We start from the raw sequence: 24,564 nt of genomic DNA, 5'->3' as shown, positions 1-24,564 counted from the left end.
CAGAATGGAGATTTTAAATCAAGGACTCCCCTGCCTTCTTCTCTCCATGTCTTTTTCTCTTTCTCATTTTACTATTTCTTCATTTTTCCTTCCTCGTCATGTCCTCTTTCATTCTCCTTCCTCCCTTTTCAACAGGCATCTGCAAGACAAGATAGGGAGAGGGCTTCTGACAGATATCTTGGCAGATGGCTTCAGATAACTTCTAAAATCAGCTGGAACACCATATATCATTAAGCACAAAGTGCAAGTGGCTGGACAGTCAACTTTTACCTATTTTTGTGTTATTGTATTAGAAATTTGATAGTTGCACCAAGGATTGTACCATGCTCGTGACAAATAGATTACATCCTGCGTATAGTGTTTGAATGGTATTTGCACACACTGAGGAATTCTGGGAGCTAAAAGACCACACGGCTTAAAGCTGCAGAAGTTGAGAAACATTGCCCTAGACAGCAGCCTCTTCCACCACCCATACATCCATATCTTTGCATCAACCACTCAATAGGAGTATGAAGAAGTTCATTGCATGAATGAATGTGTGTGTGTGTGTGTACGTACTGTATGTATGTATGTATGTATGTATGTATGTGTACACAGACACACAGACACACACACACACAGACACACACACACAAGGGGTGGGTTGCTCCTGGCATTACTGCCAGTTCAGTGCATGCAAATGCGCAAGTGCGCTATGCATGCAAATGTGCATGTGTGCTATGCATGCAAATGTGCATGTGTGCTATGCATGCAAATGCACATGTGCGCTATGCATGCAAATGCACACGTGCGCTATGCATGCAAATGCACATGTGCGCTATGCATGCATGCACATTTGCACAAGAATAGGTCTGCACATGCGCAAAACGTTAAAAAAAGAAAATAAATAAACTTGTGCAATTACAATTGTTCTGTGCATGTGCAGAACTGAAAATCAAGATAGCGGCCCTGTAGGAGAACCGGTTCGGGGATGTGGCAGGCCTGGGGTGCTGCCGGTTCCAGCAACCCAGGCCGCCAAACCACTACTGGTTCCGCTGAATCGGTAGGAATCCACCTCTGATATACACATAGAATGGGGTTTCTCTGTAGGTCTTGGATCCTGAGCCTGGAGTCCCATCATGTGTAAAACTCCCGCACACATGGTCTGAAGATGAGCTTTGGATACCTGGTTCCTCAGAAGGAAGAGGTAGGACTTTCTACCCTGCAATCTTCTCCAGATCTCCATAACAATGTTAGAAGAAATGTCCATCTGGGTTCAGTTTCAAGTGGGGAAAAAGACACTGGATTCATGGAAGCTGCTTGGAAAGAAGGTTTATTGATGATGGACAAGACCACATGGTTTGAGGTCCTGGGGGAATAACTGAGACCTGGTTGGGCCACGAGGGAGGTTTACCCCTCGTGGAAATGTGCCCGCCAGGCTATCGAGCATTTCACCAGCCTCGGGCCAGGGTAGGGGCGGTGGGGTAGCAGTGATTATCCGGGAAGACCTAGAGCCGAGAGAGTTCACTGTGCCGCAGACATCCGGGTGTGAGTCCCTTGTCGTGAGATGGGGCCCAGGGAGGCAGTTGGGCCTGCTGATAGTATACCTGGCTCCTCGCTATACATCAGCGGCCCTGCCTGAACTCCTCGAGCTGATCGCATCGGTGGCGGTTGAGACCCCCAAACTTTTAGTGATGGGGGATTTCAACCTGTCGTCGATGGGAGAAGCGTCTGAGGGGGTTCGGGAGTTCATGGCTTCCATGACAGCCATGGACCTGACCCAATTAATTCAGGGCCTTACCCACGAAGGGGGCCACACGCTGGACCTTGTCTTTGTCTCTGGCCAGTGGACGAGTGATCTGGGAATAGGGGATTCAACTATTATTCCCCTGTCATGGTCAGATCACTCACTTCTCCGGCTTGACTTCCCTGGTGCTACCCCCCGCTGCGGGGAGGCGGAACCGGAAGGTATTAGATGGTTCCGCCCCAAGCGCCTGATGGAACCAGATAAGTTCCAGATGGAGCTTGGGCCACCTCCTGTAGACCTGACCCGCCCCCGGGTGGAGGACCTGGTAGACGCATGGAATAGTGCGACTGCCGGGGCCCTAGACCGAGTGGCGCCTTTGCGGCCTCTCCTGCGGCGACGAACCACCCTGGCCCCTTGGTTTACCGAGGAGCTAAGGGTGATGAAACGCCACAAGAGACGCCTAGAGAGTCGTTGGAGATCCTCCCGTTCCGAATTTGACCGAGCACAGGCACGAGCCTACTTGAGGACGTACCTTGTGGCATTAAGAGCGGCCAAATGTCAACATTGTGCTGCTCTTATTGCGTCGGCAGATAACCGCCCTGCTGCCCTGTTTCGGGTGACACGCTCCCTCTTGTTTGAGAGGCCGCGGGAAGCCCCTTTACAGGGCAGAGCAGAGGAGTTTGGGAAATATCTACAGGACAAAGTCGCTCAAATCCGGATGGGATGGGCCCCTTTCAGTGGTCCAGTGGAGGCGCCCGAGGCGAGTCTTGAGGGACCATTCTGGGAGGAGTTTGACTCGGTTGCCATCGAGGATTTGGACAGGTTGCGTGGACGCCTGCGACCTACCACATGTTTATTGGACCCGTGTCCCTCCTGGCTTGTACTGGCATCCTGGGAGGTTACACGCGACTGGCTCCTGGGCCTAGTGAACGCTTCGTTGGGCGAGGGGTCTCTACCGGCCGCCTTGAAAGAGGCGGTTGTGAGGCCCCTGCTCAAGAAGCCTTCCCTGGACCCAACGGAGCTAGTTAATTATCGTCCAGTCTCCAACCTTCCCTTTTTAGTGAAGGTTGTAGAGAGTGTGGTGGCACAACAGTTTCCACGTCACCTGGAGGAGAATGATTATCTAGACCCGCGCCAGTCCGGCTTCCGACCCGGGCACAGCACGGAGACGGCCTTGGTCGCGTTGGTTGATGATCTCTGGAGGGCCAGAGATAGGGGTTGTTCCTCTATCCTGGTCCTATTAGATCTCTCGGCGGCGTTCGATACCATCGACCAAGGTATCCTGTTGCACCGGCTAGAGGGGCTGGGAGTCAGGGGCACCGTTTTACGGTGGTTTGGCTCCTACCTCTCTGGCCGGATGCAACGTGTGTTGGCAGGGGAGCAGAGATCGACCCTGAGCCCCCTCACATGTGGGGTGCCACAGGGGTCGGTGCTCTCGCCACTCCTGTTCAACACATACATGAAACCGCTGGGCGAGATCATCCGTGGCTTTGGGGTGGGATATCATCTGTATGCTGATGATACTCAGCTGTACATTTCCACCCCGAACCACCCCAAAGAGGTCGTCGAAATGATGTCCCGGTGTTTGGAGGCCGTACGGGTCTGGATGGATGGCAACCGACTAAAACTCAACCCCTCCAAGACGGAGTGGCTGTGGCTTCCGGCCCCCCGGTTCAACCAGTTGCTTCCATCTCTGGCCATCGGGGGCGAGCAACTGGCCCCCGTGGAACGGGCGCGCAATTTGGGCGTCCTCCTGGATGCCCGGCTGTCCATGGATGACCATGTAACAGCCGTGGCAAGGGGGGCGTTCAATCAGGTTTGCCTGATGCGCCAATTGCGCCCCTTATTGGACAGGGATGCCTTACGCACAGTCACCCATGCGCTGGTGACGTCTCACCTGGACTACTGCAATGCTCTCTACATGGGGCTTCCCTTGAGATGCACTCGGAGACTGCAGTTGGTCCAGAATGCGGCCGCGTGGGTGATTATGGGGAGGACCAGATACTCCCCTGCAACACCTCTCCTGCGCGAGCTGCACTGGCTTCCTGTAGTCTATCGAGTGCGTTTCAAGGTTTTGATTATGATCTTTAAAGTGCTTCATGGCACAGGACCTAGTTACATGCGGGATCGCATCCTGCCCCATACATCCCTACGACCAATCCACTCACACAGAGGGACTTCTCCGGGTGCCGTCCACTAAACAGTGTCGGGGGGCGACACCCAGGAGCAGAGCCTTCTCTGTGATGGGCCCAGCCCTGTGGAATGACCTCCCCCGTGACATCAGGATTACTTCCGATCTCCGCTCCTTCCGTGTAAAGCTTAAGACCCACCTTTTTCAATTATCTGGCCTGGCTCAACCGTAGTTTTTCTTATTCCTCCTGACAGTCCTTTTAAATTTTAAATTGTGTTATTATTAAGGGGTATTTTAATGGTTGATTTTTTAATATTCTTAATGTGATGTAATTGTTACCTCCTCCGTGCATGTATGTCTCTGTATATGTGTGTATTTGGATGTTTATGTGTTTGCACATATGTTTTTATGTTTTTATATGTTTTATTGTACGCCGCCCCGAGTCCTTTGTGGAGAGGGAGCGGCTAATAAATTAAAATTATTATTATTATTATTATTATTATTATTATTATTATTATTATTATTATTATTATTATTATTATTATGGGGATCACATGCCTTGAAGATCTTGAAGAAAAAGGGAAAGATGCTGAGAAAGCCTAGGTTTTATACCCTCTTGGGCTCCACCTTGGAGCTTCCTGTTCCTGTGTAAAAAATGTATTCTGATTGATGGTCAGACTCCCAGGAGGTGGGGGTCTTAGCTAACTGTAGGCTGTCTGTCTCCCAGGCTTGGTTGAGCTGTTGCTGGGTGATGATGTAATGAAAGGGCGTTGGGATGCCTATTATGGCTCTGCCTGAAGGAGGTAGATCTTTGTTATGTAGAACAGACTGGCTCAGGCCTTAATGGCCCATTGACAAAGTGGGGGTGAGTTTCTGCCTCCCTTCTAGGGGAAAATATTCTGCCCTTTTAATATTTCCTAAAATATTTCATTTTCTAGGAGAGGGGTGGGTGCTTCCGACAACAATATGTCCATCTTACTTACTTCTCCATTTCTGTTCAAATCCTTGAAGAATCATTGCTGATAAGCAAGAATATTACCAGCTAACTGTGGGTAATTTCAATTTGGCAAATGACATTTTAGACAATGTGCTTCTGAATATAGGCAAATGCTGGAAGAATACAGAGCAATTAAGAAGCAGGATGTCCCATTACAATTAGTGATAAATATAAGTGGTGCCTTGGATGCAGTCTCTGGACTCAACCCAACAATCAGTAAAGAAATACACTATATTGCCAAAAGTATTCGCTCATTCCTAATCCATAGGGTTCAATATGATGTTGGTCCACCCTTTGCAGCTATAATAGCTTCAACTCTTCTGGGAAGCCTGTCCATAAGGTTTAGGAGTGTGTTTATGGGAATTTTTGACCATTCTTCCAGAAGCGCACTTGTGAGGTCACACACTAATGTTGGACAAGTTTACATGGCCTACCACTTCGTGGTTGAGTTGCTGTCGTTCCCAAACACTTCCGTGTTCTTATAATACAGCTGACAGTTGACTGTGGAATATTTAGGAGTGAGGAAATTTCACGACTGGATTTGTTGCACAGGTAGCATCCTATCACAGTTCCACTGTGGATAGGAATTCACTCAGCTCCTGAGAGTGACCCATTCTTTCACAAATGTTTGTAAAAAATAGTCTGCATTCCTAGGTACTTGGTTTTATGCACCTGTGGCCATGGAAGTGATTGCAACACCTGATTCTGATTATTTGGATGGGTGAGCGAATGCTTTTGGCAATATAGTGTGTATGAAAAGCCTTGTTTCTCTAACTACAATTTGAAAAGGGAGAATGAATGAGATCAAAGTGGTCTGCTATGCCTCTACACACAGAGCTGTGCTTTTTAAAATTAAAACTGTGTTTTATTAAAATTGTGTTTTTTATATTTTTAAATATTTTTTTTATTTAACTAGAAATCCAGAGCAGAAACAGGCATAGAAAATTTTCCTCCTCCTCCTCCATACCCCTCCCCCCCATTTGTCCTAGTGGCCAAAAAAGTTCGGGTGCAAATAGATGATGCGATTCCCATCACTAACCACGTTTCTCCGAGTCATGGCTTGCTGAGTCCATTTTTTTAAAAGGATCACGTGGCCCACCAGACCATAAACTAATCTCATCAGAAGGAACCCCCACAAAACTTAGATGCTGGCTAGCTGATGCGCCAATTGCGCCCCTTATTGGACCGGGATGCCTTACGCACAGTCACCTGGCTTGTTGTCGCCTAGCTAACGGTAAGGCTAGGACCTTCAGACGGAGACGTGCTTTTTTTTTTTTTTTTGCCTCAGCAGCTTCGTTTGAACTTTACTGTAAACAAGTTTGCGAGGGAGGTGACGAGCTGCTCGCCCTTCCCCAAGAGAGCGACCCTCCCTCCGCTATACGATCCATCGGCGCCGGCAAAGGGAAACCTTCCTTTCCCCTCTTTTTCTCCCTCTGATTGAGTTGGTAATTTGGGGACGGTCCCTTCCCCGGGCATTCTGAAGCGGCGAGGAAACTCAGAGGCTCCCGTTTTCTGCTGCAGTGTTGCGGAAGGGAGGGGCGGAGGCGGAACGGGAAGGTCCCTCTTTGACGGCTCCTGTTAGCGAATGTTTTCTTCGCCGATGGAAAGTTCGACCTCTTTGTGACACAGAGCCAAGGCGGCTCCGAACAGCCCTCGGCAGGGGCGGGCAAAGGGGCATCGCGCATCCCCGGGCAGCAGGCCTATGGGCGGTCCCCGCACGCCGGATAAACCCAAGCAGCCGAGGTGGGTGGGGCAGGAGGACGAAAGGCCTTCCCCTCCCCTTCCCAACCGGTGCGGCCCTTTGCACGGGGCTGGTAATTCGCAGACGGTCCCTTGGCTTGACCGAGTTGGTTTGTTGTGGTGCCACGGTGTGCTTTCACAGCCCGGCGAAGCAGACCGGGCTCCTCGCGAGAGGCGTAGCCGGCGGAGGTGCAGTTGGTCCGGAAAGGGCGCTGCCCGCAAAAAAAAAAAAAAAAGGCCCGCAAAAAAAGTGTCCCATCGCGCAGGCAACAATTGGAAGATGGTCCCTCGGTAGCCGTGGTTGGATGATGGAGCGAAGCCCCGAGATCTGAGCTGTGCACCTGCAGGTCAGGTAGGGAAGCCGGTTTTTCTCCTCCCCTGGCCGCGTGCGGGGAAAGGAGAATCCCTTGCACGTTCCCTGCCCCTCTTGAGAATGAGGAGCAGCGCTTGAGATCCCCGGAGGGCGCTGGAGAAGAGGAAGAGGATGCTTTGCCCACGAACTATGTTTCTGGGTGACGGTGGGAGGATGGGTGGCTCGGCGTCGGCACGAGGGGCCGGCTGGATTCTCCCTCCCCCCCCCCCCTAGTCAGACCAGATACCTTTTCGCCTTCCTTCCCACTCCTCTCTTGAGTATCCGGAAAGCAAGATCCGGTAAGGTGGAGGTGTGGAGGAGGCCTCAGTCATTACTGAGTCAATTGGTCTGGCACAGCTAAGGCGCAGAGAGCAAACAGGAAGGTTTCCCTCACACATATGTGCTAGTTGGGGTGCTCATCTGCGTTTCAAAGCCGAAGCGCCAGCACTGCCCGAAGACGTCTCCTTATGTGGCCGGCATGACTAAACGCCCAAGGCACATACAACGCTGTTTCTTTCCCACCAAAGGTGGTTCCTATTTTTCTGCTTGCATTTTTTTACGTGCTTTCGAACTGCTAGGTTGGCAGAAGCTGGGACAAGTAATGGGAGCTCACGCCGTTACGCGGCACTAGAGATTCGAACTGCCGACCTTTCTGATCGACAAGCACAGCGTCTTAGGCACTGAGCTACCGCATCCCTTATTCCCTTTACTACCCTACCCCTAAATGAATAAACACACAACCCTCCCGCCCAACCCCAATTGAACAGAAGGGCCCTTGCTTGTCCATGCCCCACTTTGGTTCTTGGAAGGCACCTGACTGGGCAGAATGGGAAGCAGGGTGCCAGGCCCTTGGGTGGGTCCAGAGCAGCTCCTCTATCCTCCAGGTGAAAATAACTCCCAACACAAAAGTGGGAGCAATGTATTGTGGTTTTTTTTTTTTTAAGAATATTTGCAAGGTACCTAACATCCATTTGTCCCTGGGGTACTTCTGATAAAAGACAGACTTTTTTTTTTGCAGGTTAGGAGGGGAGCTGTATAAAATGACACTTTCTAAATGACAATACAGTCCTTTTTTGCCACTAAATATTTGTATGCATGATATGTACTACAATGGCTAAATCTTGAAACTTTGTTGTGCCTTCCATATGGTATACCGTGACTTTGTCTTAGGTACATTTATGATAAAAAAGGGTACCTTTGAACAATGTTCCCTCTAATTTTTTTTCAATGTGAGCAGAAAAGTATAGTGTTTGAGCGGCACATTTTCATGCCTGAGCACCTGAATTTTTTTCACAGATGTCACCTAAGACAACAACGAAATCAGTATTATTTGAAACTCAAAGTTACGTTTCTTCAAGGTACGCGCTTAATTCAAAGTGTTATATAATATCAGTATCACTTAACAACGCTCCTGCTCAGCAACCAAAATGTTGGCTCAGAAACTCTGGCATTTGAAGCATACAAGTCTTAAAGCTGTCAAGTTACAAGACCCTTGCACCCCTAACCCTTTAGAAAAAAAACTCCAGGGCTGTTCAAACTTGACAGCTTTAAGACTTGTGGACTTCAACTCCCAGAATTCCTCCTCCAGTCATGTTGGCTCAGGAACTCTGGCACTGAAGCATGAAAGTCTTAAAGCTGTCAAGTTACAAGATCCTTGCACCCCTAATCCTTTAGGGAAAAAAAACCCAGGGGTCTTCAAACCTGACAGCTTTAAGACTTGTGGACTTCAACTCCCAGAATTCCTCCTCCAGTCATGTTGGCTCAGAAACTCTGGCATTTGAAGTGTGCAAGTCTTAAAGCTGTCAAGTTACAAGACCTTTGCACCCCTAACCCTTTAGAAAAAAAACCCCCAGGAGTGTTCAAACTTGACAGCTTTTAAGACTTGTGGACTTCAATTCCCAGAATTCCTCCTCCAGTCCTGTTGGCTCAGGAACTCTGGCACTGAAGCATGAAAGTCTTAAAGCTGTCAAGTTACAAGATCCTTGCACCCCTAATCCTTTAGGGAAAAAAAACCCAGGGGTCTTCAAACCTGACAGCTTTAAGACTTGTGGACTTCAACTCCCAGAATTCCTCCTCCAGTCATGTTGGCTCAGAAACTCTGGCATTTGAAGTGTGCAAGTCTTAAAGCTGTCAAGTTACAAGACCTTTGCACCCCTAACCCTTTAGAAAAAAAACCCAGGAGTGTTCAAACTTGACAGCTTTTAAGACTTGTGGACTTCAATTCCCAGAATTCCTCCTCCAGTCCTGTTGGCTCAGGAACTCTGGCATTTGAAGCATGGAAGTCTTAAAGCTGTCAAGTTACAAGATCCTTCCACCCCTAACCCTTTAGAAAAAAAACGCAGAGGTCTTCAAACCTGACAGCTTTAAGACTTGTGGACTTCAACTCCCAGAATTCCTCCTCCAGTCATGTTGCAGTGACGTCATCTGCGTGGATCTGCTCCATCTTCGGCTTTTTTCACTGGGGACAGGGCTGCTGTTGAAGATGCCGACAAGCTGCTACCTCCTCCTCCTCCAACAGCACCACCACATTTGCATCTGAGCTCAGCGCCGCGTTACCCCTGCCCCGTCCTCCTCCGCTGTGCTTTTGAGGAGCCATGAGGCTTTTTTTTCCCCTGCTCCCCCCCCCCCGCCTTCCTACTGGCTCCTGAGCTCAGGTGCTCCGAGCGGAGGGGAGGTGGCGCTGCCACGCGCGGGAATGCCGGCTGGAGCTTTGGTGGCTTCAATTCAGCCGCAGCGCCGGGCGCCAAATCCGGCAGTGCTGTTAGAGGAGGAGGAGGTGGCAGCAGTTCTTCCGGTGGCGGCGGGGGCTTTGGGGCTTCACAACTACCCTCAGTCGCCCCGTGCTCCTCAAAGCAAGTCCGGGGAAGTCCTTTGCGGGCAGCCCGTTCTAGCTGCCTGCAAAGGACCTCCCCAGCTTCCGGAGCCTGTGGCAATAGAAATCACTGCGCGGCAGTTGAAAACTGCTGCGCGGTGTTTTCTTGCCACGTGCGTGACCGCGCAGTCGTGCACCTTAGAGGGAACATTGCCTTTGAATAATCTCTGAATGTATTTTTATCATTATTGGCAGCCAGACCAGATATAGGAACCATGGTAGCATGGTGGTTAGAATGCAGAATTGCAGGCTAATTCAATCCTCACCAGGTTCAAGGTTGACTCAGCCTTACATCCTTCCAAGATGGGTAAAATGAGGACCCAGATTGTTGGGGGCAATAGGCTGACTCTTAAACTGCTTAGAGATGGCTGTAAAGCACTGTGAAGTGGTACATAAGTCTGCTATTGCTATATATGGAATCTTTCTCCTGGACAAAGAAAAAATGCTAGCAAAAAGGCCTGGCTAAAGTATAGTACTTCAGTCTATGGGTGGCGATACTGAATTTTTCGTGTCAAGAAAATCAGGGCCATGTTGGGGGGAGAGATGATGCAGAGCAGAAAGTTTCATCATTGCATCTTGTTTTCACAGCATAGAGATTGATTGATTGTTTGAATTTATAAGCCATGTCATATGTTACCTGAGGTCTCTACAAATCATTTACAATCCAGGCAGAATTTACCCTCATAGGCCTTTTTCTCACTGCTTAACACCTGTGTTAATTATCAGCAGAAAACTGTCTCTTGTCCCTATTGCTTCTTTCTACCCTGCTTCTATTACAGCTATGTCAGACCACTTCCCTCCGAGTTAAAAGTCAAGAAACCTTATGTGCACCTTGAGGCTTTCTTTGGATATTTCAAGTCCAAAATGGTTGAGAATGACTTCAAGGCAATCTCACTCGTGGGCTGGAGGCAAAATTAAGGCATTCATGAGGACAAGGCAGAGAAGAGATGTTGCCTTGCTTAAATGGAAGTGAGGAAGTACATTAAGAATTGAAGGAGTTTCACCTCTCTTTTACCACTGCACAAGGAACATGCCCAAAATTTGGTTTTCTACCTCAGAATAAAGCAGCATGTTCTGAAGTTTCTGCTGAACTGTTTCAGGTTAGCCATGGTTCAGCAGGATTGAAATCCAGAATTTTGGGTTATTTGGGGGTATGGATGGAACAAAATCCAAATGGGATAACTGGAGCAAGGGAGGTGCACATTTGTCCCCCTTTCCCCTCCAGAGCTGTCAGTGTAGCATAAGCCACCAGGCTGTTTTCATCACAGTCTTTCTATCCTTCCCTTTCTCAGCTGCTGCCACTGCTGGTCTCCCAGTGGCTCTTTCCCATCACCCTACTTGCCCTTCCAATCTTCCCAGCAGCTTCATTTCCTCTCTTCTATCATTGATATTGTGGCACACTGTACTCAATCAGTCTATCTGCTCCACCATCTTCTCAAAAGTCTTCCCCTTCTTGCCTTCTTTTCTCCCCATGGGCTAGTAGTTATATCCCCAGATTTCCCCTGCTGCCCCCTCCCCACTTCTGCATAGAACAAAACAGACCCAAATACTCCACACAGGCAGGTTTGGGGCAAGGGCCAACCCCAACCCCCCTGTTCCAAACATAAAACCCTTCATTGACAGATATTAGATGTCTTTACAGTGCATTGATCCACAGCACAGAAGTTAAGGTCATGAAGCACAAGGACATAATTCTGTGGTTCTGAAAAGCATGGAATAAATATGTGCGTTGGTGGATGTTGAAGCACATGGCGAGATTTCTTGTGTACTGTTTTTTTTTTGAGGGGGGCGGGGTCCATTTCATGTCTGCCAGCAGGAATTTTTCTCACACTTGCTCCTTGCTCCTTTTAATGCAAAAGGTAAAGAACTAAACAATGCTTGGAAAACGTGTGTTCGTGTATTGTACAAAGGTAGTCTGCCTTTTATCTCCATGATTTTGATTGATTTAGGAATTCAGCATAAGAGCATGAGTCAAAGAGATTCTCTGCCTGCTAACAGTGGGGCAGCATCTGGGCTGTGGGTGCGGAGCATGTTGGAAATTAAGATTCCACCTTAGCGCTCAACAGCTTTTTCAGAATCAGTGCATTAAGGATGATCATTACTGTCAGGGTAATTTTTTAAAAAATTTTCCTGTGGCTCTTTCTATTTGCTTTCCATGCTTGTTTCTCTTTGGGAGTACAGTAAAATGAACTAGGGCAGTGATGGCGACTTCCGGTTTGCTCGGAGGGTGGTTTTAAGCGCTCTGAAGGCGTCAGGGAAGCCTCTGGACGGTTCCTGAAGCCTCCGGAGGGCCTCCGGGGGGGCAGGGGAGGCTCTTTTCGCCATCCCCAGGCTCATATAAAGCCTCTGGAGCCTGGGGAGGGTGAAAAAAGCATGTAAAAATGGGGGGTGTCGCGTGTTATGCGCACATGCGCACTGGGGGGGTCGCGCGTTGCATTATGGGTGCGGCACGCCCACACACGACCCCCCTGTGCTCCCCCCACTTGTGGCATGCGAGCCAAAAAAGGTTCGCCATCGCTGAACTAGGGGGTCCCTTATCATTATTCTTTGGACTAGAACCAGATGGATCAGTTCCAGATTCATGGACCTAGGCAGAAGTAGACATCAGCAAGTCCCAAAGCCATACAATATTTCCATGTATCCCTCTCAGTCTGAAGAAAGGACAAACTGGCCATATAGTAATAGTATTCTTTCTCAGCCTCATATTATTTGGCCAACCTGTCTAAGGAATTAAAGTCCTAACAAATCTGGAACAAATTCCTTGTTTTTTTAAAAGAAATATTTGGCAGGGATAATAACATGAAAGCCCAATATTCAGCGTGTGCTAAGTATCCCTGTGGGAATACAGTGCATCTTATAAAATTGTAGGCCCTTTCTGCCAGCCACCATGGCTTTGCTGATTCAGAAATGCCACCTGCACAGCTTTTAAGCTTTTCTCCTCAGTCATAAGTACCAGAAACATTTAAAACACAGCAGTTCCTGTTGTTTAGGGATTCCCAGGAAGGGGAAAAAAAGAAAGAGGTGCCAGTGTACTCACAGTTGCCCTAAGATGTCAGTCTATATACTTTTTAATTCCGGGCCTCAGATAAAAAAGAAATTTCTTCAGCGCTGCAATCCAGCGTTCTTTCCTTTTACGCAGCCAGGGTCTTTTATGCCGCGAGGGTCTTTTGTGTGATGCTTTGGAATGAAAGGAGAGCGGCTGTTAGCTGCAGAAGAAGTGAGAGGGAACCCTTAAGTGCCTGGCAAGCTGTGTATTGTGGGTTAGGGAGTGCACAGTTACCCGGCAGCAGCATTGCACTGCTTCTAAATGATACCATGGCAACTTCGCTGATGAGTAATATACAGTACGTGGCATTTCTGGCCTGAAGACAGGCAAATTGGGTGGGGTGTCACACAGAAAGAGTGGTAGAGGATTCTGCTGTTGAATGATGTGGTCATCCTAGTTCTAATTCTTTACCTGCAAGCACAGTTTTTCTTTTCTTTCTTTGCTGACATATTTCTCAGGCTTGTGAGAATAGGTCAGCTTCTGTACTTTTTAAACAGGGCTTTCACTTTAAATATAGTTGACTGTTTTCCTCCTTCCCCTGCACAAAGATTCCAGAATTTCTCTCTCCTTTGCCGTAACAGGTTGTTATGCCAGCAATAAGTGCTCAGTTTCTGACAGTCTGAATAGGCATTAACGGTGTGATTTGGCTGCAGGAAAAAAAAAAAGGTGAATACGGTTTTAGACTGTATCTCTGAGAGTATACTTTGACATCAGGGAATGTTCAAGGTTTATTGTGTCCAGTGCTGTATTGTGTGCCTGAGTGCCTTGTAGGGTTGTAGTTAACTTGGAATGGACTTCAAGAAGAACAAGGATGATTAATTGGACTAGAAATTATCCTGCACAGGGAAAGACCAGGGATAAGATTCTGGAAAGCTATAAAAACAGAACGCTTGGGAAGGGGTGTAATAGCCAAGTACTTCAGGTACTTAAAGTGGAACCATCCAAGAACTATCTCCAAGTAGCAATGTTAAATAGGGGGAAAGCAGATTCTAGAACAGTGATGGCTAACCTTTTTGCCATCGCATGCCAAAAGCCGGGGGTGGGGAGCGCAGGAGGGGTCATGCGCAGGTCTCTCCACACCCATAATTCTATGTGTGTGACCCCCCCTGTGAGCATTCATTCCCCCTCCTCGCGCATATGCACACGACCCCCCCCTTTTTGGCATGCGATGGACCCATTTTTCAAGCTCCCCAGGCTCCAGAGGCTTCCCAGGACCCTGAGTAGGGTGAAAACCACCTCCCCCCCCCCGGTGGCTTTAGGAGGCTTCAGGGGAAAATGGCCATATTCGGCGGGGGGGAAACGGCCCTATGGGCAACCTGCAAGTCTGTTCCCAAACTTCCATTTCATGCTTTGGGTTGTTTTTTGCCCTCCGGAGGCATCAGGGAAGCCTCCGGAGGGCAAAAATTGGCCAAAAATGAAGGCTGAAGTCAGCTGGTCAGTGTGCACATGTGTGCTGGAGCTGACAGGCAACACCTCACCTGCCCTAACAAATGACTACTTGTGCCACTTGTGGCACGTGTGCCATAGGTTCGCCATCACAGTTCTAGAATATTCAGAAACAGACACCATCGTGCAAAGGAACACAAAGATAACCTTGGAGAAGGAACGCAAGTACATTAGCTTAGTCCAGGAAAAGAAGACCTAGTTACTTGCGGGATCGTACCTTGCCCCATACATCCCTGCGACCCATTCGCTCGCACAGAGAGGGACTTCTCCAGGTGCCATCCACCAGACAGTGCCGAGGGGTGGCGCCTAGGAGCAGAGCCTTCTCTGTGGCGGGCCCAGCCCTGTGGAATGACCTCCCTCCGGATATTAGGACTACCTCTGACCTCCGCTCCTTCCGTGCAAAGCTCAAGACCCACCTATTCCAAGTAGCTGGCCTGGCTCAACCATAGTTTGATCATATCGCTCCTGACGGGTTTTTAATTTTGTAATTTTATTTAGGGGATTTTAAATTGCGATTTTAATTGTTTCCATTCATCTGTCTACCTCCTCCGCGTACACGTATACGTCTATATTTTTGTGTATGTATTGTCCATTTTTGTATTTTATGTGTTTTTTATTGTACGCCGCCCCGAGTCCTTCGGGAGAGGGTGCGGCTAACAAATAAAATTTTATTATTTATTATTATTATTATTATTATTATTATTAAGAAAGGATGGGAAATAATATAACTCTGCTTTTATTCTTTTTGATATTAAAGGGGGCAAAGAAAACTCTGGTTCTCAAGAGTTTGTTATATTCTACTACAGCAATGGTGAACCTTTTATGGCTTGCGTGCCATAAGTTGGGGGAGCGCAGGGGGGTCATGTGCGGGCGTGCCGCATCCATAATGCAATGCGTGACCCCCCCAGTGTGCATGTACTGGTTTGCTCGGGGGGTCGTTTTAAGCATTCCGAAGGATTCAGGGAAGCCTCCGGACGGTCCCTGAAGCCTTCGGAGCGCTCAAAACGATCCTCTGAGCAAACAGGAAGTGACTTCCGGTTTACTCGGAGGGTCGTTTTGAGCGCTCCGAAGGCGTCAGGGAAGCTCATGAAGCCTCCGGAGGGCCTCCGGGGGGGGGCGTTGGAGGCTCTTTTCACCCTCCCCAGGCTCCTATAATGCCTCTGGAGCCTGGGGAGGGTGAAAAATGGCTTTAAAAAAGGGTGAACCTCGCGTGCCCTGACAAATGGCTCCATGTGCCACCTGTGGCAGGCGTGCCATAGGTTCACCATCACTGCTCTACTACAATAGAGTGCCAGCATTCCTTGCTGTATTGTCTTCTGACCAAATCTACCTTGAAAGTCTGATATCTGCAGATATGTTTGGGCTATAACCCCCATCGTGCTCAGTTACAAGCTGGTGATAATTATGAAGTTCATAACAGCTAGAAAGCAATACCCTAGGGAAAGTTGTCCTAAGAATTTTATTTTAGGATCTAATTTAGGTATCAGTCATTGCCTTAGAAATGATGCATTCCGTGTTGGGCCCTGCTGGACGTTGTTTCTGGTTGATTAAAAAAAAAAAACACCTAAAAACAACCTCTAGCATTCCAGATACAATATTACAATATGCTGATCTTTGACCATAATAAAGATTTGGCTTGGTTTGTTTCATTGCATTGCATTTCATCTGATTTGGTAGTTATAGAAAGCTTGTTCTGTGATTCTGGAAGCTGCTGCCTATCAACATGGGTCTGGGTGGACCAGTGGACCAATGATGATGGGCTAGAGTTTGGAATCCATTTTGATCTTTTAATCTTGATTTAATGTTACTGTAAGCACTGTGGTGCATTACAACCAGTGTTTGGTAACTAGGCCAAATGTCACTCTTTAATCCAAGACCCTGCTTCTTACTGGCTGGATGGGTGGGCCACAAAGTTTACATTAGAAACTATGGAAAGAGCCACAGCTCAGAATGAAGCACATCCTTTATATAGTCCTAAACTTACGATCACAACTGAACCCAAAATTTATATTGTTACGTGAAACATCTGTTAAGTGAGTTTTGCCCCATTTTATGACTTTTCTTGGCAGATTTGTTAAGTGAATCACTGTAGCTCTTAAATTAGTAACATGGTTGTTAAGTGAATCTGATTTCCCGTTGATTTTGCTTGTCAGAAGGGCGCAAAAGGAGATCACATGCCTGCGGGACACTGCAACCGTCATAAGTGTGAACCAATTGCCAAGCATCCAAAGGTAAATCACGTGACTATGGGGATGCTGTAATGGTCAGTGTGAAAAACAGTCATAAGTCACTTTTTTCAGTGCCGTTGTAACTTTCAACAGTCACTAAATGAACTGTTGTAAGTCGAGGACTGCCTATATAACAAAAGGTATCAATTTCACTTCCCAATCTCTGTTGTTAAGGCTGAGAAAGACTGAAATCTCGGAAATCCTTGCCAGTTGTTTTACACAGTGCTCAGCTAATCTTGACTCACTAAAGCAGTGAGGACATCTAAGAGTGTATTTGGATAATTTTACATTATAAATACTTAGCAAATGCCAAGAACCCCCCCCCCCTTCAGCTTGTAGGTTCGGGCTTTTCTGTCTGTCCCCCCCACCCCCACCCCCGCCTCAGGGTAGCCTACAGTATATGCCCAAGAAATAAATGGGTTCATTTGGAGAAAAACTCATGTGTATCCATAAAACCTGCTTTTCTGGATCAGATTAAAGGCTCTCCCGATCCATCAGTCAGAGACTGATAGCAAGACACATTTTGCCTTTGTCTTTATTTTTATCACTAGCAGCATCTTAACTACAGAGCAATTGAGTGCAATGAGGCTGGTTACCGAAGCTTATGTTATAATGCAAATCTGCCCAATTGTAGTCCTTTCTAATTGGCACCAAGACCTTGCTTTTAGTTTCCTACAGAACCTGTGACCAGAGATTTGCATGTGACCTTTGGGCCAAATTTAATGTGACTTTTGGGCCTTAAGAAGAGGTGAGAGATGGAATTGGCATATAGAGCAGGAGTGTCAAATACCAATGAAGCTAGACAGACAGGCAGATAGAGAGAGATAATGTCTGTTTGGTTGGCTTTGTTCATACAGCTGGAAAAATGTGCATTAAATAATTTTAAATAATAAATAATCCACAATTAAATTAACATGACATTATTGATGATTGATAAAAGCTAAAACACTGCATGTTGCCTTCTGTAACACAGTAAGATATTGAAACGCTGTGGCTGAAATTTCTGATCTGTCAATGGTCCTCTCCCTCAACATGTCCTGTGCACCCCTCTGACACCAGGAATAAATGGTGTGTTCTTCCTGCATGCCTGCATGGCCATCACAGGCTGGTACAGCACCTGAGCACAAGGCAAGGCAGTGCCCCATCAGCTGTTGGACTCCAACAACACCATTATTATTATCATTATTATTATTTTGCTCTGGTGGGCTGTGCAGAAGAACTCCGTGGGCCCTACAGATTTCAAACCCCTGACATATGCAGAACCCTATCATCTATCTACTCGATGTCCTTTTTCTTGATGCAGGCAGAAATGCCAGTTGGTGGTCCTAACTTCACTACCTTATCTGAATCTAATATTAACGCTCCTGCTATCCACACAAAGCTTCCTTCAGCATTTCAAAGAGTTAAAAGGGCAGGACAGGCATTCCAAACGAATGGAGATTCAGTGCAGCCATGCATTTCTAATATGGCCTAATATCATTTCCTTGAGATCTGAACTCTTCATGCACTACCTGTTCCAAGAGGAGGAAAAGTTGCTTATGACTTAGGCGGAAATAGGTAAACCTTGCTTTGATCCTTGGCAGGAGTACAGATTTATGAATCTACACAGCTGTCACAGGAGCAGCAGGATTTTGCATCACTGAGCATTTAATGAAGTGATAAGGACTGACTGTGTTCTCTCCGTGCTTGCTAAGGGGTCTGGAACAGAGCGTGCTCTTTGGAGTTGCACGTTCTGCTTATGAGCTGAGCTTGTTGCTTTGTTTTTCCATTTTTGAAAAAAAAGAAGAAGCTTTTTTCCCCCTCTCTTGCTGGAATCTACATATGATTGAATCAAGCAGGCAAGCAGAGATGACAACTCAGCTGGGTTGCTTCTTGGCAGGCTATAAAAAGAGGAAAGGCACCAAATGTTATTCTGAGTACATTTAGCGCTTTGTCCAGAGAAGCCAAAATGTACCTGGAAGCATGACAGGGCTTCAGAGAAGATGGCTGGCTTGCTGGAGAAACAGGACACAGCTGCTGTGGTCAAAGTGAGGCTTTTAAAAAGTAGCCTTCCAGTAGTCAAGATATTGTTTCATATTTAAAGGGTAACTATATGAGTAGTACACTATATCCAGCTTCTGTGCAACAGGGAGGAATTGGCTTAGTGTAAAAGATTACTAAGTTGGAGTGATGTGTATAACAGAACAAGAAAGCATGAAGAAATAAGTTAGCTGTCTCGTGTACCAATAGATGTTCTAATTCTCAATATTTTAACTGGGAGATAGGAACGATAGAAGAAAATGGAATTGACCTCATCATCTTCTGAAGTCCCTGGCCGTTGCCATTCTACTGAGTCACGTATCACAGCAATGTTATAGCTGCATGTTCTTGTTCATCGCACCTGCCCTGAACCCAGAAGCTGCTTTTCCCATTACCAAGGTTAAAGCAAGATTTAGTTGCCATACATTATAATAATCATTAAAAATGATGTAGTGCTTTAAAAATTGCAACACTTTAAGCCTGAAACTGAATGCTGGCTCAATATTGCTGCTGTTACATTAAGAGGAATGATGTGAGGATACCTGGGGACAGTGCCAGCCTCCCTAGAACGAAGCCACAAATTATAAGTAATCCTTTCATGAGTTAGCAAAAGCAGGCAAGAGACAATCTCTTGAGCAGGTTGAAAGCTGCAGTGTCACCATCACTAAAGGCCAACGGGGTGGGGCGGAGGAGGGGGGACTGGAGGAAAGGCAGGAAAGAAAGAAAGAGCATTTGAAGGTATAAATGAGAAAGCAGATCCACAGGCAAATGCAATACATTGCTGATGTTGCACATCCTGTTTCTTGAATGCTTAGAGTAGTGTTTCTCAACCTTGGCGACTTTTAAGTCCTGTGGACTTCAACTCCCAGAATCCCCCAGAATCCTGGAAGTTGAAGTCCATAGGACTTAAAGTCGCCAAGGTTGAGAAACACTGGCTTAGAGGCTGGACCTGCCCTGCTTGTGAGCTACAGTCATGAAGTTGCAATCTCTGACAAGTGGACCCTTTATGTTCCTGCTGGTTTCAATAAGAGATTTTGACGCAGTTTACTGTGTACATCCTCCTACCACTAAAAGCAATTGGAATGCACTACATGACTTAAACTTACTACCTAAATAAATAAATAAAAGGGGGGTTTGATCGAGCCTCGCAAACCAAATATTACTGTAATAGGAGTCCTTGCTCTGTGCCTCCATTGGATTTGGTACATGATAAAACCATGAATGAGTTAAAAAAATGGTGCCGTGACAAGATATTTAATAGAAAATGCTAATAGGGATCATTATTTCATGCTACAGTGATAATGATTAAAAATATCAATATGCTGAGCCCTAGTTCACAAAGCAGCCTACAATCACATCTTAAGTTACTAAATTAGGTTCAAAATGACCTGAGCATAAAGCAACATTTAGCCATGAAAATTGGCTGGGTGAGTTTGGACCAGTCGTCTTTTTGCCAAAGTTGCTTCATAAAATGATTGTTATTAATAAATATTAGAAGAGATGGAGATATGTATATCCTCTTGTACTGTTGCAGAAAAGATAAGAGTATAGCTCCAATGAATAATAATCCAAAAACAAATATCCAATAAATATTAATCCAAAAACAAAACCAGGAAAACTAACATTGCATAAGTACAAAAGGCCAGAACTATGCATCAAAGATTAAAATGAATTCAAATCCTATAAAGGTTCCTGCAATCCTCAGGAAATCTGGTTGCTCAGCCTCTTTTAAGGCCATCAAGAAAGGAGCAAAATAAATGAACAGTGGGAGAGATTTCAATGTCGAAGTGACACAGATCAGAGAGAAAGTCCATCTATTTTGCTTCTAAAGATGGTCATTCTAAGTAGGTCTAAAGAAGATTTAATAGTCATTGTTAAAGTAGAAATAATCCTGAAACATGAGCATCCAAAGAAGGTTCCCAATGTAACACAGTTGTTGATAGGGAATGTAGAAGACACAAAATATTCATGGCTTACTACTTCCCCCTTTGAGGGGCATTCTTGATTCAAGCACCTCTATTCTGAAATCCCATTCTCCCTGTTCAGGCCTGGAGGGGGGAGAGATTCCGGGGTTAGCAAGCTTGTACTGCCAATTTAAGCCAATCTGTTCATTCTTGACTTTGATTAACTTGCGCTATGGTCCAATTCTGTATATGACATTGTCCTCTGATTACAGACTAAATCAAACTTTTTAAAGAATGTTCAGATGAATTGTATTACTCCTTTGGGATTGTTGAAAATGAAAGCAAATGAAGAGTAGTCCTTTTAGAGAAATAATATGGGAACTGCAAAAATTTAATTTCCTTCCTTCCTTCCTTCCTTCCTTCCTTCCTTCCTTCCTTCCTTCCTTCCTTCCTTCCTTCCTTCCGGATTTTGAGTCTGTTCCTGTCTATCTCCAAATATACTGATGGTTTTACTTGTTTATTTAATAAAGTAGTAAACCATTTACTATATGGAAATGATAGCCTGCAGCGCTTATGTAACCTTTATAATGGACTCTACTGTTTGAGAATAGGTACCTACTGAATTATGTGGTCTGTTTCTAAACTTTGTCTAAATATTTCTGTTGACTCCCAAGGTAGCATCCTAGTTAGAAATTCTATCATTCCCAGATAGATTTAACCTCTCAGTTTAAATTATTCATTTTGGTATTGGTCTATGAGGAAGAAACTGCAAAGTTCTGGTATAATATTATCAACATAAGAACTGGGCTGTGGGGAAGCATATGAAAAATGTTATTGTAACAGATGTATTTCTGCTAGGTTTTGCAAGAATAAACATCCTGAACAAAAGAACTTGGCTGTGAATATTTATTGCAAAAATAACAGGATTTTTAAAAAAAATTCCAGCCGCTTTTTCCCATTCTTACAAACAGGAATGTTTAAAATGTGCTTAGAATCAGTATTGAGACTATCATGTCTAAAAACGATGCTTTGGTCTTGGGAGTGCTTTTCCCCAAAAATTTGTCTCCTGGCTCAGTAGATTTTTTTTTTTTGAGAACCAACACAGTTATTCCATATATATTTACTTACGAATGAACTATGTTAAAATTAGGAGACTTTTCATTAGTTTGGAATTTTGATAGTTGTATAGCTTTCAATTATTTCTTTTCAGTTTATTAACTGAAATAAGTGTCAGAATAACTATTAGATTAGGACTAGGGAGATCCACACTTAAAGGTGTATGTAATCTTAAGGCTTATTTGTTGTCTTTGAGCCAGTTCTGCTTTTCATCTTAACCTACATCAAGAGACTATTGTGGGGATAAATTTTACCAGAAGCATCATGTATGCCAATTTCTATTTGGAGAAGAAATATGAGATATAAATGCACACAATTGTACCTTTGAATAGCAAACTGTTATAGTTATTGTATATGTCGTATATATGTCTTGGTATATGTTTTGTTATATGTATGTCGATATATTTATTTCCTATGTTTTGTTGTACGCCGCCCCGAGTCCTTCGGGAGAGGGTGCGGCTAAGAAATAAATATTTATTTATTATTTATTTATTATTTATTAGGAGAATCTTTATGCAATTGGGTTAACTCTGTCTTCCAGACTCTCCCTATACAGCATATTCCTTATCAGCATATCCAATGGTGAAATGATAAACCCATAATCAATTTTGAAAAAATAGCTGGCTAGGCGTCCCTCCACTTTGAGAGAAAGTTTTCTTTTGCAGATATTGACTGGACTCTGATTTCTGCCTTGAGTCTGCTAGATCCTGAACAGCAACTTGAATGTCAAGGGGTTGGCTTGTACCTACAGTAGATGGTTTATTGGTGTGTGATAAATTGATGCAGCTGCTATATTAAAACCCTTTGCCAGGAAGAACATGCTGGTACAGGTTATAGAAAACTGTTATCTTTGAATAACATGGCTTTGAATTTATGCAGTCCAGAGCTTCAAATAATTTCCTATAATTTCACAGGAAAATATCCGTCTAGACAGTTCTTCAGTCCAGAAGCTGTACAGAGTCCTAACACTTAGAGTTGTTGAATATTTTCACAATTCCAAGACATTTTTCCCACTGAAATAAATTATTGGAATGCTTAAGTTACTTGTTCATGTTACATTGTAGAATGCTTGACCTATCTTGGATCACCCCTTGGATTTTACATGCTATTTTTATGGTTAGTTCAGTGATGGGATTCAAAAAATTTTTACTACCAGTTCTTTGGGCGTGGCTTGGTGGGCATGGCGTGGCTTGATGGGCTAGGCAGGGGAAGGATACTGTAAAATCTCTATTCCTTCCCCACTCCAGGGGAAGGTTATTGCAAAATCCCCATTCCCTCCCAATCAGCTGGGACTCAGGAGGCAGAGAATAGATGGGGGCGGGGCCAGTCAGAGGTGGTGTTTACTATTTCTCTGAACTTTCAAAATTTCCGCTACCGGTTCTCCAGAACTGGTCAGAACATGCCGAATACCACCTATGGGTTATTTGTAATGATGGAATGTGTTTTTTTAGAGAAAATTTGGTCTTTCCTAAGTTTATGCACATAGTTAAAGTAGAACTCATCTCTACATTTCATCATCTTTCCCATCTTATTTGTAGAGTTTATTTTTTTACTGTATGCATTTAACATTTTAATAATAATACTTAATAATGATAATACTTTTAAACATTTTTTTAAAAATAATAATATATTTTAAATAATGTACTTAAAATGGTAGTACTCATGGCTTATTAAAGATGTTATGTTATTGACTTACTTATGCTAATGTTTTAATTTCCCTGCTCTTCCATTTTTAGATGTGAAATCTGAGGATTTTGCTTCTCATTTTGATAGCAGCAGCAGCAAACCTGTCAAGATAAGGTATTAAATTGTTTAAAATCTGCCTCCCCCAAAGTTTAAAGGGTAAAGCCAGGAATCACAAGATAGATTCATAAAAGCATGTCAATCAATCCACACATTAAGTCATTCACATAGAAAGGCAGACAGTAGGCATCCCTGTGCCAGTGGTGGGTTCCAGATCCTGTTGCAACCGGTACGCTGCAATGGGGCCGGTGTCCACCACGTGCGAACTTACCACCCACAACGCTCCAGCTGCTTGGCGGAGCGTCGCACAGGTGCCGTACACTCCGTGCACGTGCACGAAAGCCCTGATCGGCTCAAATACAAGTAAGGAGGGCAGGCGGGTGGGCCCTCCAGAGCACCGTACTGGAACGGTACCTGGTGCTCCCAGCAGGCACTGGTACGCCCGTACCGGGGTGCACCGACCATATCCCACCACTGCCCTGTGCCAGCTTCTCCCATAAGCAGAATTGTCATTCCTATCCTTTATGTGGAAATGTCATGCTTTCTGCTTCATGCTTCGTTATGGCTCTCTGCAAATCCCCCCTCTTTCGTCCCTCATGTCAAAGAGTAAGTTTAGATCTGTGCTCTATTTTCCCCCCCTTTTGTTTGTTCTGCCTGGTTCTGGTACACCTCAAAATTGTCATCTGCTAATTGTGTTTATCTTAAAAGAGTCTTAAGAGCAGAAAGTATTCATAGACCTTTCTATGCACAAATAAAATGAAGCAATAAGAGACACATTGTCCAGAATATCTTTTTGGCCAAATTTCTGGAATTCTTTGGTTGACGTATGTGCGGTTTGATTGGCCTTACATTTAAGAAGAGCCTGAAGGTGTTTTTTTTCCCCCCTCTTGTTAATTAGCATTTGAGGTGCTGAGTGCTTTTTGCATGGCTTTAAATTGTTTTCAAATTCATTACTAATTACTATTAAATCTTTTTTTAAAACAAAGTTCCACTTCCATAAAAGGTTCAGTTCAGTGGATGGCTAGCTGGATGGATAATCATTGTTTTAATTGTATTTAAGACAGAGTTTATTTCCTCAGTTGCAGTGGTGATCGGTAGCTTAATAAAGAAGTGCCAAATCAATGTGCAAAGAGAGAACTGAAGGGAAAGCCTTTCAGTCCCCAAATTCATTGTAACTTTATAACCAGCACTTACCAAGCTGGGAGAAATCAAAGTAAACAGTGAAGATTTCTGCAGAACTTGGG

The 24,564-nt window shown here is 45.2% G+C and overlaps 1 protein-coding gene across 1 annotated transcript in view; it reads left to right on the top strand.

The window, feature by feature from the left end:
- The first annotated feature begins 6,621 nt into the window (after positions 1 to 6,621).
- TMEM63C (transmembrane protein 63C) overlaps positions 6,622 to 24,564 on the top strand; it is an 88,524-nt gene continuing 70,581 nt past the window's right edge. Inside the window, 1 exon segment of the mRNA XM_081941885.1 lies at positions 6,622 to 6,946. The gene's annotated coding sequence lies outside the window, so the exon portion shown is untranslated.

Source organism: Natrix helvetica, assembly GCF_964273705.1.
Source record: "Natrix helvetica genome assembly, chromosome: 1".
Lineage (NCBI taxonomy): Eukaryota > Metazoa > Chordata > Lepidosauria > Squamata > Natricidae > Natrix > Natrix helvetica.
Note: the sequence above shows the minus strand (reverse complement) of the source record. Positions and strands in the feature narration are given on the sequence as shown.